The sequence below is a fragment of the Ranitomeya imitator genome, unplaced genomic scaffold, assembly GCF_032444005.1.
Source record: "Ranitomeya imitator isolate aRanImi1 unplaced genomic scaffold, aRanImi1.pri SCAFFOLD_1207, whole genome shotgun sequence".
Classification (NCBI taxonomy): Eukaryota; Metazoa; Chordata; class Amphibia; order Anura; family Dendrobatidae; genus Ranitomeya; species Ranitomeya imitator.
Genome location: NW_027194459.1, coordinates 47,226 through 60,215, shown reverse-complemented (window position 1 = coordinate 60,215; position 12,990 = coordinate 47,226). Strand labels below are relative to the sequence as shown.

Genomic DNA, 12,990 nt, shown 5'->3' with positions numbered 1-12,990 from the left:
CCTTGTCGGACCGTCTGGGTGCACTCATGGGACAGTCCTTGTACATATGCGTACTACTCCCACAGACATCACAGGTCTTAGGCAAAGGACATTGGTTAGCGGTATGCCCCTCTTTCCTGCAGTTTCGACAGCACTGTCCTTTAGTACACTCTGCCTGTACATGTCCAAAACAAAAGCATCTCCTACAAAAACGAGGCTGTCCTGGGTAGGTCAAAAAACCTCTGTGACCTGCCACAGAGAAATTTGCAGGGGGGTGCCTGAAACCACCCACACAGTCAGGGTCCCTCTTCAATTTCACACGATAAACATATTTACAGTTAAAGATTCCTAAAATGTTCACCTGCCGTTCTCCTACTTTCACATAGTCACAATACTGTGAGAGAAAACTCTGCAACAAAGCAGGATCTGTGAAGGGGTTATACACAGTTACAGTCACCTCTTTTTCCTGCAGACCAAACAACGGTATCCAGCCAACTCCTTCCAGAAGAGGATCCTCAGCATTGCCTCGAAGCCACTCGAACACATTCAGGCAAACATTTTGGTCCACAAAAGTCACATCGTAGTTACCTTGTCGAGGAAACTCGTTACAGCTGAAGATCTCCTCACGCTTTGCTCCAGCCTTTTCCTCAATAAGATCCCGGATCATGAAAACGACGTTGTTCTTGGTTCCATTGCTCGGGTCCACGGTCAACCGGATGGTGTTCTTCACGAAATTCATGATGCAGAACTGTCGGTATATCCTACCACAGGAAATAGAAGAAGTACTCCCACAAGGGAAGTCACAGGGAAACGGCCTATAGCCGGGGGATCGCAACCGGATGCAAGAGGACTAAGCCGACTCCCCAATAGCAGCAGGGGGGTGAAGTCCCACCAGAGGTGAGACGATCCCCCCAGGCCAAGGAGCCGGGTACCCCAAGCACCTCTCAGCCAAGACCAGGGCAATAAACCCTGATCTTAGCCAAAAGGCCGAGAAGCGATAGCCTGAAATGGTTTGCCACTCCAGACGCCCCATGGCCCACAACCAGGACTCACTGTGGAGAGAGCCCAAAAGATGATTGCCCAGGGGAAGACATTTTTTTTCTAAACTCTGGATGCCTTCTCAAATGGCAGTTCTGGTGTGTGTGGGGGCGTGTGGGGGGTGTGTGGGGGTGTGTGGGGGTGTGTTCAAGTTGGGCCCAACGCGTTTTTAAAAAATCTGCCTAACTCCGCCTAATCTGCATAACTCCGCCTGATCTGCATAACTCCGCCCATCTGAACACACCCTCCATCCCTTTGGCGCTCCAGAGTGCAACTATTAGTGCAAGTCTGCAAATTGCCCCTTTAAAAAAAAAAAAGACAATCCCCCTGCCATGTGGTCTGCTGCTGTTCCAGCAGCAGACTGAAGACGGCGCCATTTTTCTCTGCCTTAGATAAGTCCAGAGCCCATTGTGACACGTGAGAGTTCCGGAGTCAATGGCTGAAGGCCCCATTGTGACAGCAGCAGCAGGTGAAGGTTCCGTGCATAGATTCTATCTACTGCAGGCAGGCAGGCAGGCAGCAGCAGCAGCGCACCCAGTTGGTCAAAAGCATTAGAATACTACTCACACAGTACAAGACAAAATAGACAAGACTAGCACATTCAAGATCATCACAGACACCATTTTTCCTTCTTTATTGAAATACATATCATACACCACATAATTAAAAGTCAGTGGTCCACAAGAGGGAGCCAATGTTTTACAAAGGAATTTGTGCATGCGGTCACAAATGTAGTATGTATGGCCGAACTACTCGTAGGATACTTCAATTTAAACACTTCATGCTGACAGACAGCAGGCAGGCAGGCAGGCAGGCAGGCAGGCAGGGGCCTAATTTTGTAGATGGCACAATATATTAGCAACACTGTTACAAAGGCCTCATTCGGGCCTACATCTTAACACACCTGTTGCAACCAGCAAAGATTGCTTGATTGCTTGATTGATTGATTGCATATTGGATGCAATCCAATGCTGAACATGCACAGGTGAAAGCAAGGCACAGGAAATGTTGCAAACGGTCCAGTGAAACTGAGCAAATTGCTACATTTGCCACCTGAAACGTGCTTCTTTGACCCTGAAAAGAATTCTCAGAAAGTGTTAAATGACAACTTGCTGGGCTGATTTCAATTCAATCTGTTTTTGGAAACCGGATCAGAGAAGGGGTGCACTGTTCCCGGAGATACTGCAATAACGGGTCAATGCGTGGAGTGGACAGAGCAAGCTCCATTTCCAGCTCCCTGTTCTAAAAATCCATTTAATATATGGTCCCCAAATAGGGGACGTATCAGATATTAAACTGATAAGAACAGATACTACACTTGATCTTAGCCAAAAGGCCGAGAAGCGATAGCCTGAAATGGTTTGCCACTCCAGACGCCCCATGGCCCACAACCAGGACTCACTGTGGAGAGAGCCCAAAAGATGATTGCCCAGGGGAAGACATTTTTTTTCTAAACTCTGGATGCCTTCTCAAATGGCAGTTCTGGTGTGTGTGGGGGCGTGTGGGGGGTGTGTGGGGGTGTGTGGGGGTGTGTTCAAGTTGGGCCCAACGCGTTTTTAAAAAATCTGCCTAACTCCGCCTAATCTGCATAACTCCGCCTGATCTGCATAACTCCGCCCATCTGAACACACCCTCCATCCCTTTGGCGCTCCAGAGTGCAACTATTAGTGCAAGTCTGCAAATTGCCCCTTTAAAAAAAAAAAAGACAATCCCCCTGCCATGTGGTCTGCTGCTGTTCCAGCAGCAGACTGAAGACGGCGCCATTTTTCTCTGCCTTAGATAAGTCCAGAGCCCATTGTGACACGTGAGAGTTCCGGAGTCAATGGCTGAAGGCCCCATTGTGACAGCAGCAGCAGGTGAAGGTTCCGTGCATAGATTCTATCTACTGCAGGCAGGCAGGCAGGCAGCAGCAGCAGCGCACCCAGTTGGTCAAAAGCATTAGAATACTACTCACACAGTACAAGACAAAATAGACAAGACTAGCACATTCAAGATCATCACAGACACCATTTTTCCTTCTTTATTGAAATACATATCATACACCACATAATTAAAAGTCAGTGGTCCACAAGAGGGAGCCAATGTTTTACAAAGGAATTTGTGCATGCGGTCACAAATGTAGTATGTATGGCCGAACTACTCGTAGGATACTTCAATTTAAACACTTCATGCTGACAGACAGCAGGCAGGCAGGCAGGCAGGCAGGCAGGCAGGGGCCTAATTTTGTAGATGGCACAATATATTAGCAACACTGTTACAAAGGCCTCATTCGGGCCTACATCTTAACACACCTGTTGCAACCAGCAAAGATTGCTTGATTGCTTGATTGATTGATTGCATATTGGATGCAATCCAATGCTGAACATGCACAGGTGAAAGCAAGGCACAGGAAATGTTGCAAACGGTCCAGTGAAACTGAGCAAATTGCTACATTTGCCACCTGAAACGTGCTTCTTTGACCCTGAAAAGAATTCTCAGAAAGTGTTAAATGACAACTTGCTGGGCTGATTTCAATTCAATCTGTTTTTGGAAACCGGATCAGAGAAGGGGTGCACTGTTCCCGGAGATACTGCAATAACGGGTCAATGCGTGGAGTGGACAGAGCAAGCTCCATTTCCAGCTCCCTGTTCTAAAAATCCATTTAATATATGGTCCCCAAATAGGGGACGTATCAGATATTAAACTGATAAGAACAGATACTACACTTGATCTTAGCCAAAAGGCCGAGAAGCGATAGCCTGAAATGGTTTGCCACTCCAGACGCCCCATGGCCCACAACCAGGACTCACTGTGGAGAGAGCCCAAAAGATGATTGCCCAGGGGAAGACATTTTTTTTCTAAACTCTGGATGCCTTCTCAAATGGCAGTTCTGGTGTGTGTGGGGGCGTGTGGGGGGTGTGTGGGGGTGTGTGGGGGTGTGTTCAAGTTGGGCCCAACGCGTTTTTAAAAAATCTGCCTAACTCCGCCTAATCTGCATAACTCCGCCTGATCTGCATAACTCCGCCCATCTGAACACACCCTCCATCCCTTTGGCGCTCCAGAGTGCAACTATTAGTGCAAGTCTGCAAATTGCCCCTTTAAAAAAAAAAAAGACAATCCCCCTGCCATGTGGTCTGCTGCTGTTCCAGCAGCAGACTGAAGACGGCGCCATTTTTCTCTGCCTTAGATAAGTCCAGAGCCCATTGTGACACGTGAGAGTTCCGGAGTCAATGGCTGAAGGCCCCATTGTGACAGCAGCAGCAGGTGAAGGTTCCGTGCATAGATTCTATCTACTGCAGGCAGGCAGGCAGGCAGCAGCAGCAGCGCACCCAGTTGGTCAAAAGCATTAGAATACTACTCACACAGTACAAGACAAAATAGACAAGACTAGCACATTCAAGATCATCACAGACACCATTTTTCCTTCTTTATTGAAATACATATCATACACCACATAATTAAAAGTCAGTGGTCCACAAGAGGGAGCCAATGTTTTACAAAGGAATTTGTGCATGCGGTCACAAATGTAGTATGTATGGCCGAACTACTCGTAGGATACTTCAATTTAAACACTTCATGCTGACAGACAGCAGGCAGGCAGGCAGGCAGGCAGGCAGGCAGGGGCCTAATTTTGTAGATGGCACAATATATTAGCAACACTGTTACAAAGGCCTCATTCGGGCCTACATCTTAACACACCTGTTGCAACCAGCAAAGATTGCTTGATTGCTTGATTGATTGATTGCATATTGGATGCAATCCAATGCTGAACATGCACAGGTGAAAGCAAGGCACAGGAAATGTTGCAAACGGTCCAGTGAAACTGAGCAAATTGCTACATTTGCCACCTGAAACGTGCTTCTTTGACCCTGAAAAGAATTCTCAGAAAGTGTTAAATGACAACTTGCTGGGCTGATTTCAATTCAATCTGTTTTTGGAAACCGGATCAGAGAAGGGGTGCACTGTTCCCGGAGATACTGCAATAACGGGTCAATGCGTGGAGTGGACAGAGCAAGCTCCATTTCCAGCTCCCTGTTCTAAAAATCCATTTAATATATGGTCCCCAAATAGGGGACGTATCAGATATTAAACTGATAAGAACAGATACTACACTTGATCTTAGCCAAAAGGCCGAGAAGCGATAGCCTGAAATGGTTTGCCACTCCAGACGCCCCATGGCCCACAACCAGGACTCACTGTGGAGAGAGCCCAAAAGATGATTGCCCAGGGGAAGACATTTTTTTTCTAAACTCTGGATGCCTTCTCAAATGGCAGTTCTGGTGTGTGTGGGGGCGTGTGGGGGGTGTGTGGGGGTGTGTGGGGGTGTGTTCAAGTTGGGCCCAACGCGTTTTTAAAAAATCTGCCTAACTCCGCCTAATCTGCATAACTCCGCCTGATCTGCATAACTCCGCCCATCTGAACACACCCTCCATCCCTTTGGCGCTCCAGAGTGCAACTATTAGTGCAAGTCTGCAAATTGCCCCTTTAAAAAAAAAAAAGACAATCCCCCTGCCATGTGGTCTGCTGCTGTTCCAGCAGCAGACTGAAGACGGCGCCATTTTTCTCTGCCTTAGATAAGTCCAGAGCCCATTGTGACACGTGAGAGTTCCGGAGTCAATGGCTGAAGGCCCCATTGTGACAGCAGCAGCAGGTGAAGGTTCCGTGCATAGATTCTATCTACTGCAGGCAGGCAGGCAGGCAGCAGCAGCAGCGCACCCAGTTGGTCAAAAGCATTAGAATACTACTCACACAGTACAAGACAAAATAGACAAGACTAGCACATTCAAGATCATCACAGACACCATTTTTCCTTCTTTATTGAAATACATATCATACACCACATAATTAAAAGTCAGTGGTCCACAAGAGGGAGCCAATGTTTTACAAAGGAATTTGTGCATGCGGTCACAAATGTAGTATGTATGGCCGAACTACTCGTAGGATACTTCAATTTAAACACTTCATGCTGACAGACAGCAGGCAGGCAGGCAGGCAGGCAGGCAGGGGCCTAATTTTGTAGATGGCACAATATATTAGCAACACTGTTACAAAGGCCTCATTCGGGCCTACATCTTAACACACCTGTTGCAACCAGCAAAGATTGCTTGATTGCTTGATTGATTGATTGCATATTGGATGCAATCCAATGCTGAACATGCACAGGTGAAAGCAAGGCACAGGAAATGTTGCAAACGGTCCAGTGAAACTGAGCAAATTGCTACATTTGCCACCTGAAACGTGCTTCTTTGACCCTGAAAAGAATTCTCAGAAAGTGTTAAATGACAACTTGCTGGGCTGATTTCAATTCAATCTGTTTTTGGAAACCGGATCAGAGAAGGGGTGCACTGTTCCCGGAGATACTGCAATAACGGGTCAATGCGTGGAGTGGACAGAGCAAGCTCCATTTCCAGCTCCCTGTTCTAAAAATCCATTTAATATATGGTCCCCAAATAGGGGACGTATCAGATATTAAACTGATAAGAACAGATAAGGTTTCAACATAATTTTATTGTTCAGAAAAATAACACATTACAAAAATAAAAAGGAACATTTGAAACATTATAATGGATAATACACCTAAAATACAGCAAAAAAACAAAACAAAACACAAATATAAAAACACAAATATAAAAACAATCAAACAATTGTGTTCCATAATTGTATACACCACATTGAAGCAGCTTCTTTTGCACCATACAGTTTTTTATCTCTAAGATAATAGATATACATTTCACTTAGAGCAATTTTTATACAATTAGCTGAATCAATAAAATCACGTTTAAAAAGTAAAATATTTCTGACTTTCCACATGGCATTTTTAAAACAATTAATAATTATCCAGGCCACTCTGAATTGTTTAAGATTTGGGCACTTAAAAAGACCGTACAAGACATAAATATGGTTAAAATCTCTCAGGCCACATGCCCATTTTAATAGTGGCCCTACCTTTCTCCATACCTCCTGTGCAAATGGACAGTTCCACATGAGATGCAGTACAGACTCGTTCTCGCAGCATGTTACTCTTGGACATTTGGCCCTTGCCACCAGCCCTCGCCTATGTTGGAACTCACGAGTAGGGAGGCACTGGTGGACAATTGCCCAGGCAAGGTCCTTGTGCACATTTGCTAGGAATTTCCCGTACACATTTCGCCACACCGTCTTGGACCTTGCCTGTGAAAAATTGGAGACAGGAATTGTATCCTCCGAATGCCTACAAGCCATTGATACTTTCCTCTGATCTCCCAATATGTCAGGTTCCAACTCCTGGAGACCTAACTGCCTGACCGTTTTCTCAAGTATCACATACTGTTTAGGAGGACATAGGAGCACAGGAGAATCCAAAGGTAAACGGAACCATCTTTTAAAAATCATTCCTGCTGCATATTTTAAAAAATAACTAAAAATGCCATCAGATTTAAAAACTTTAAAACAGAAACAGAAATATTTTATATAAAAGAAAGTAAAAAAATTGGGAACATCTTTACCCCCATTAATTTTGTCTTTATACATCAAAACTCTTTTTAATTTTTCCATTTTGGAACCCCATAAAAACATAAAAACAATTCTAGTTACTTTTTTAATCTGTAGATTGGAAGGGGGAAAAACCATTGCAACATACAACATAATGGGAATTAAAACAGCCTTGATAATTAAAATTTTCCCTTCCATACTGAGGTTCCTTAATTTCCAGAGAGAGATCTTTTTTTCTAATTTGTCTATAGCAGAGTCCCAATTAGGGGTACCTTCATTGGCATGGTTAAAAACAATACCTAAAATTTTTATCTGATTCGTTTGAATCACTATCCCAGGGGTCAAAGAAGAGTCCCATCTACCCACATTAAAACAATCACTTTTGTCTACATTTAGTTTAAAACCAGAGGCTTCACAGAAGAATTGAGTATTTCTCAATACCCTTCTGAGGGATGTGGAATCTGGGCATAATATGGTGACATCATCCATGTAACTTAGGACTTTAACCTGCATACCCCTTCCTCCAGGAATAGGTACCCCTTTAATTACTTTATCTTTTCTTAATAAAGTTAGCAGTGGTTCCATCGCACAGATAAAGAGTAGTGGAGACAGAGGACACCCCTGTTTTACCCCAGACAGCAGAGGAACTCCCTTTGTTAAAAACCCATTTATAGAGATTTGACTAAAACAGGAATTGTATAAAAGCATGATGCGGGTTAAAATTTTCTCTGGAAACGCCATTTTTTTAAGAACCATAAAAAGGAAATCGTGTGATACCCTGTCAAAGGCTTTTTCGAAGTCCAAAGATAAAATGGCAAGACCTTGACCTCTCTCTTTAAAATACCATATAGTATCTCTAATTATATTAAGTGGCTCAGCTATCGTTCTACCGGGGACTCCACACACTTGGTTAGGGTGAATTAATTTTGAAATAAAAGGTTTTAAACGGAGTGCAATGAGTTTGGCTAAAATTTTATAATCAATATTTAAAAGTGTAATAGGCCGCCAATTTTTAAGTTGGCTCCTGTCTCCTTTTTTGTATATTAGAGACACCAAACCTCTCCTCCAAGAAGGGGGTAATTCCTTGGTATTAAAAGCTTCTTTGAACAATAAAAACAAATCCTCCTTTAAAATCCCCCAAAAAATCAGATAAAACTCAATTGGTAAACCATCCTCACCGGGAGCTTTCCCATTGGAGAAGCTTTTGAAGCCCCGTAAAAGTTCCTCCCTGGTGAGATCACTGGATAAAATACTTTGGTCTAAAAAATCCAACTTAAAATCAAGGGAATTAATAGCATAATCTAAAAAGGAAGGATCTATCACTTTGGTATTAAAAAGATGTTGATAAAAATAAAAAGCTTTATCTAACATTCTCACAGTATTAGTTTCACCCTCCAGATTTAAAATTGCGTCCCTCCTCCCCATTACCTTTTTGAAGAAGAAACGGGAACATTTTTCTCCTTCCTCCAGATGCTGTACATGGGAGTTAAAAATTATTTGTTTTCCTTTCTCATCCAGGGTACTTTTTATTTCAGACTTCAAATTTGCAATATCATCATCTACATCAACTCCAACATCTTTTAGTTTAAAAAGTACCTGTAATCTCATATTTAAAACATAGAACCACTGCTTTTTCTGTTTAGCTTTATTTTTTCCTTCCTTAATAAAGAAAAATTTAATTTTAGGTTTTATCCTCTCCCACCACCCTAGCATAGAGGCTCTGGGGTCTCTTTTGGATTGCCAGTGTTGGTACACGTGTACAAACCTTTCCTGAATCTCAGGGTCTTCTAGGAGAGTTGTATTTAATCTCCATGATCCCTTTGAGATTTTTTGTTCCCCCTCCAGCTCCAGCTCCACAGATAAAACCTTATGATCTGAAAATAAATTAGATAAAAGAGAGCATTTATGGGCCTTAAAACCAATTGAAGCAAATATAAAATCAATCCTAGAAGAAACTCTACCATTGGACCATGTAACCCCCGGGTCCGCCGGCATGAGCACCTTCCAACAATCTTGCAACTTAAAATCATCAATCAGACTTTTTAATAGATAGGTGGTACGGTCCTTACGGTTCACATCACCACCCTGTCGACATTCCCCCTCCCGCGTGCAATTGAAGTCTCCTCCAACCAACAGGGGGGTTGACCCAACACAAAATAAAGGCAAGATATCAAATAATTCAGCTCTCTCTTGCTTTCCAGGAGGGGCATATACATTCAATATACGCAAAGGAAGTCCTTTGAAATTAAGATGGACTAAGATAGCTCTACCCGGCATAATCTCAGTCACGGACTGAATGATGATAGAATGTCCACGGCAGAGGAGTCCAATTCCGGCAGCTCGGCAGTCATTGGCACCAGACCACACAGAAGTGCCCAGTGTCCAATCTTCTTTTATGTCCTTGTAATTTAGACTGCACTGTATGCCACATTCTTGTAAGAAAAATAGATCAAAGTCAAGTGTCTCTAAATAAGAGAATAAAGCAGCCCTGCGTATAGGGCTCTTTAGGGACCTCACATTTAGTGAGGCAATCTTTATAGGAGCAGACATTTAAGAGGAATCAGAGCTTAGTGTAGGAAAAAAACCGATTTCCGGCCTCTCCTCCATCTCTCCAGGGGTCAGGATTTGTTGAATGTTACTTGGATCTGAGGCAGGAAGAAAGGCGACATCCTCTCTTGGCTCCTCCCCAGTACTTCGACATCCAAATTTCCTCTGAACCTTAGGCTGTTTCACCTCATCTCTCTGTCTTTTCAGATGCTGTGTGGAGTCCATATCCTCTGGTTCATTTACACCTGCTGTCATCATGGAGGTCTGGTCTGCTGTCGTCATGGAGGTCTGGTCTATGATGTCATCCCTCTGGTCATCCTCTGCTCTCGATCTGGTCAAGGAGTTACTGCGACTCCTGGTACATGGCTTACGACCCGATGAGGTCTTATCAGGATCTTTTTTATTTCGCGCCCTAGAGGTTCCCCTCCGGTTTTCCACACTGACTGATCGTTTAGGATTTGTACCCTGCTTGCCTTTACCCGAGCTTCCCGATAACGGTAGGGTGAAACTGGGATTTTCCTTTTCCATCGGGGTACTAAAGGACTCCTCGGCTCCGCACAATGCCGGGGGTGCATTCATGCTGAACGAGGGCCTTATCTCCTTTTGACTCTGGGCGACTGTGACATCTAGAGCCACTACATCGATCAATTCTATATTTAGGGAATCCCCAGGAGGATTTAAGGAGCCCCTACGACCATCCCTCCGAGAATCCACCGGCAAATTTTCCGGCGGGACTACAGAAGGGCCTGGTCCGGGCCCGTCAGCGTGCGCCAACCCAGGTCCAGGGGCAGGTATCGCCATACTCCCTTCGGTGACATTTTTGATAGTCAGTTGGCCTGACTTAGACGGACCATCAGCTCTTGTCCTTTTGCTCGGACAATTTCTGAAGGCGTGACCGGCCTTCCCACAGAGATTGCATACGATATCAGAGTCACACATGGCGGAGGTGTGCCCACTCTTACCGCATTTATTACAGAGGACTACATGAGCGTTTGCGCAACTTTCTCGAGTATGCCCATATTCTTGGCAATTTCGGCAGCGCAAGGGCATTCCTGGGTAGCGTAGGAAGCCCCTGACACTACCAATTGCGAAATTGGCAGGCGGATGGCATAAGCCCCCAATGTTACCACGTTCCGTATGGAATTTCACAAGATATTTCCTCTTCCCATTCCAGAAGCGTTGGGAGTTGAGGATCTCATGTGAGAAGCGCACTGACTTGCAGTAACGCCTCAAAAAGGTTTCGATATCGCCCTCGGAGACAAATGGACTGTACATGAAGAGCACCAATGGTACTTCTTCTTCGCCATACAGAAAGTCGAACCTTAGTCCATTCAGAATGTTACTGTCCTTGTCCGCAACCAACAATGCTGCATGGATGTTATCACAGCATGATTTGGCCGTAAACGAGATGGTATATCGGCCACGGAACTCCTGGTCGTACAGACACAGGATTTTATTTCTCTCTAGGAGGAAGAACCCGAAAAGAACCTCATTCACAATATAGTGCAGGTTCTTTTCATGACGCTGGCATTCATCCACCTCGATTCTAATGGATTGTCGCAGAGGAGTCTCCCCCACCGCAAATCCAAAAGAGAATGGCATTTTCGGCCCTCAGGGACTAAGCCCCTTCCCTATAGTAACAAGGGGCAGAATCCCACCAAAGGCAAGACCCGTCCCAAGACCGAGAAGGGGGTACCCCAAGAACGTACTCTGCCCACTAAGCGATTTAACGCTCAGCAAAAGGAACGCCCTTATTATTCAGGTCGCCCTGAAAACAAGACGCGATCACTCCTCGTTGTCTGGGGGCTAAGCCGGACGCCTATAGCAGCAAGGGGGTGAAGTCCCCACCGTTAAGTGAGGACGATCCCCCAAGGCCGACGAACCGGGTACCCCAGACACCTTAGACCAGACCAAGTACAGCAACAATTAAGCCACTGCACTTGATCTTAGCCAAAAGGCCGAGAAGCGATAGCCTGAAATGGTTTGCCACTCCAGACGCCCCATGGCCCACAACCAGGACTCACTGTGGAGAGAGCCCAAAAGATGATTGCCCAGGGGAAGACATTTTTTTTCTAAACTCTGGATGCCTTCTCAAATGGCAGTTCTGGTGTGTGTGGGGGCGTGTGGGGGGTGTGTGGGGGTGTGTGGGGGTGTGTTCAAGTTGGGCCCAACGCGTTTTTAAAAAATCTGCCTAACTCCGCCTAATCTGCATAACTCCGCCTGATCTGCATAACTCCGCCCATCTGAACACACCCTCCATCCCTTTGGCGCTCCAGAGTGCAACTATTAGTGCAAGTCTGCAAATTGCCCCTTTAAAAAAAAAAAAGACAATCCCCCTGCCATGTGGTCTGCTGCTGTTCCAGCAGCAGACTGAAGACGGCGCCATTTTTCTCTGCCTTAGATAAGTCCAGAGCCCATTGTGACACGTGAGAGTTCCGGAGTCAATGGCTGAAGGCCCCATTGTGACAGCAGCAGCAGGTGAAGGTTCCGTGCATAGATTCTATCTACTGCAGGCAGGCAGGCAGGCAGCAGCAGCAGCGCACCCAGTTGGTCAAAAGCATTAGAATACTACTCACACAGTACAAGACAAAATAGACAAGACTAGCACATTCAAGATCATCACAGACACCATTTTTCCTTCTTTATTGAAATACATATCATACACCACATAATTAAAAGTCAGTGGTCCACAAGAGGGAGCCAATGTTTTACAAAGGAATTTGTGCATGCGGTCACAAATGTAGTATGTATGGCCGAACTACTCGTAGGATACTTCAATTTAAACACTTCATGCTGACAGACAGCAGGCAGGCAGGCAGGCAGGCAGGCAGGCAGGGGCCTAATTTTGTAGATGGCACAATATATTAGCAACACTGTTACAAAGGCCTCATTCGGGCCTACATCTTAACACACCTGTTGCAACCAGCAAAGATTGCTTGATTGCTTGATTGATTGATTGCATATTGGATGCAATCC

At 45.0% G+C, this 12,990-nt stretch overlaps 4 non-coding genes across 4 annotated transcripts; all 4 read right to left on the bottom strand.

Moving 5' to 3' along the window:
- Nucleotides 1–2,174: 2,174 nt before the first annotated feature.
- LOC138655094 (U2 spliceosomal RNA) lies at nucleotides 2,175–2,365 on the bottom strand. The gene has a single exon (XR_011316675.1). It is a non-coding gene; the product is annotated as a U2 spliceosomal RNA (small nuclear RNA).
- Nucleotides 2,366–3,561: 1,196 nt separating this feature from the next.
- LOC138655093 (U2 spliceosomal RNA) lies at nucleotides 3,562–3,752 on the bottom strand. Its single transcript, XR_011316674.1, has one exon. It is a non-coding gene; the product is annotated as a U2 spliceosomal RNA (small nuclear RNA).
- A 1,196-nt stretch (nucleotides 3,753–4,948) lies between these two features.
- On the bottom strand, nucleotides 4,949–5,139 carry LOC138655092 (U2 spliceosomal RNA). Its single transcript, XR_011316673.1, has one exon. It is a non-coding gene; the product is annotated as a U2 spliceosomal RNA (small nuclear RNA).
- Nucleotides 5,140–6,331: 1,192 nt separating this feature from the next.
- Nucleotides 6,332–6,521, bottom strand: LOC138655118 (U2 spliceosomal RNA). The gene has a single exon (XR_011316697.1). It is a non-coding gene; the product is annotated as a U2 spliceosomal RNA (small nuclear RNA).
- Nucleotides 6,522–12,990: the final 6,469 nt, after the last annotated feature.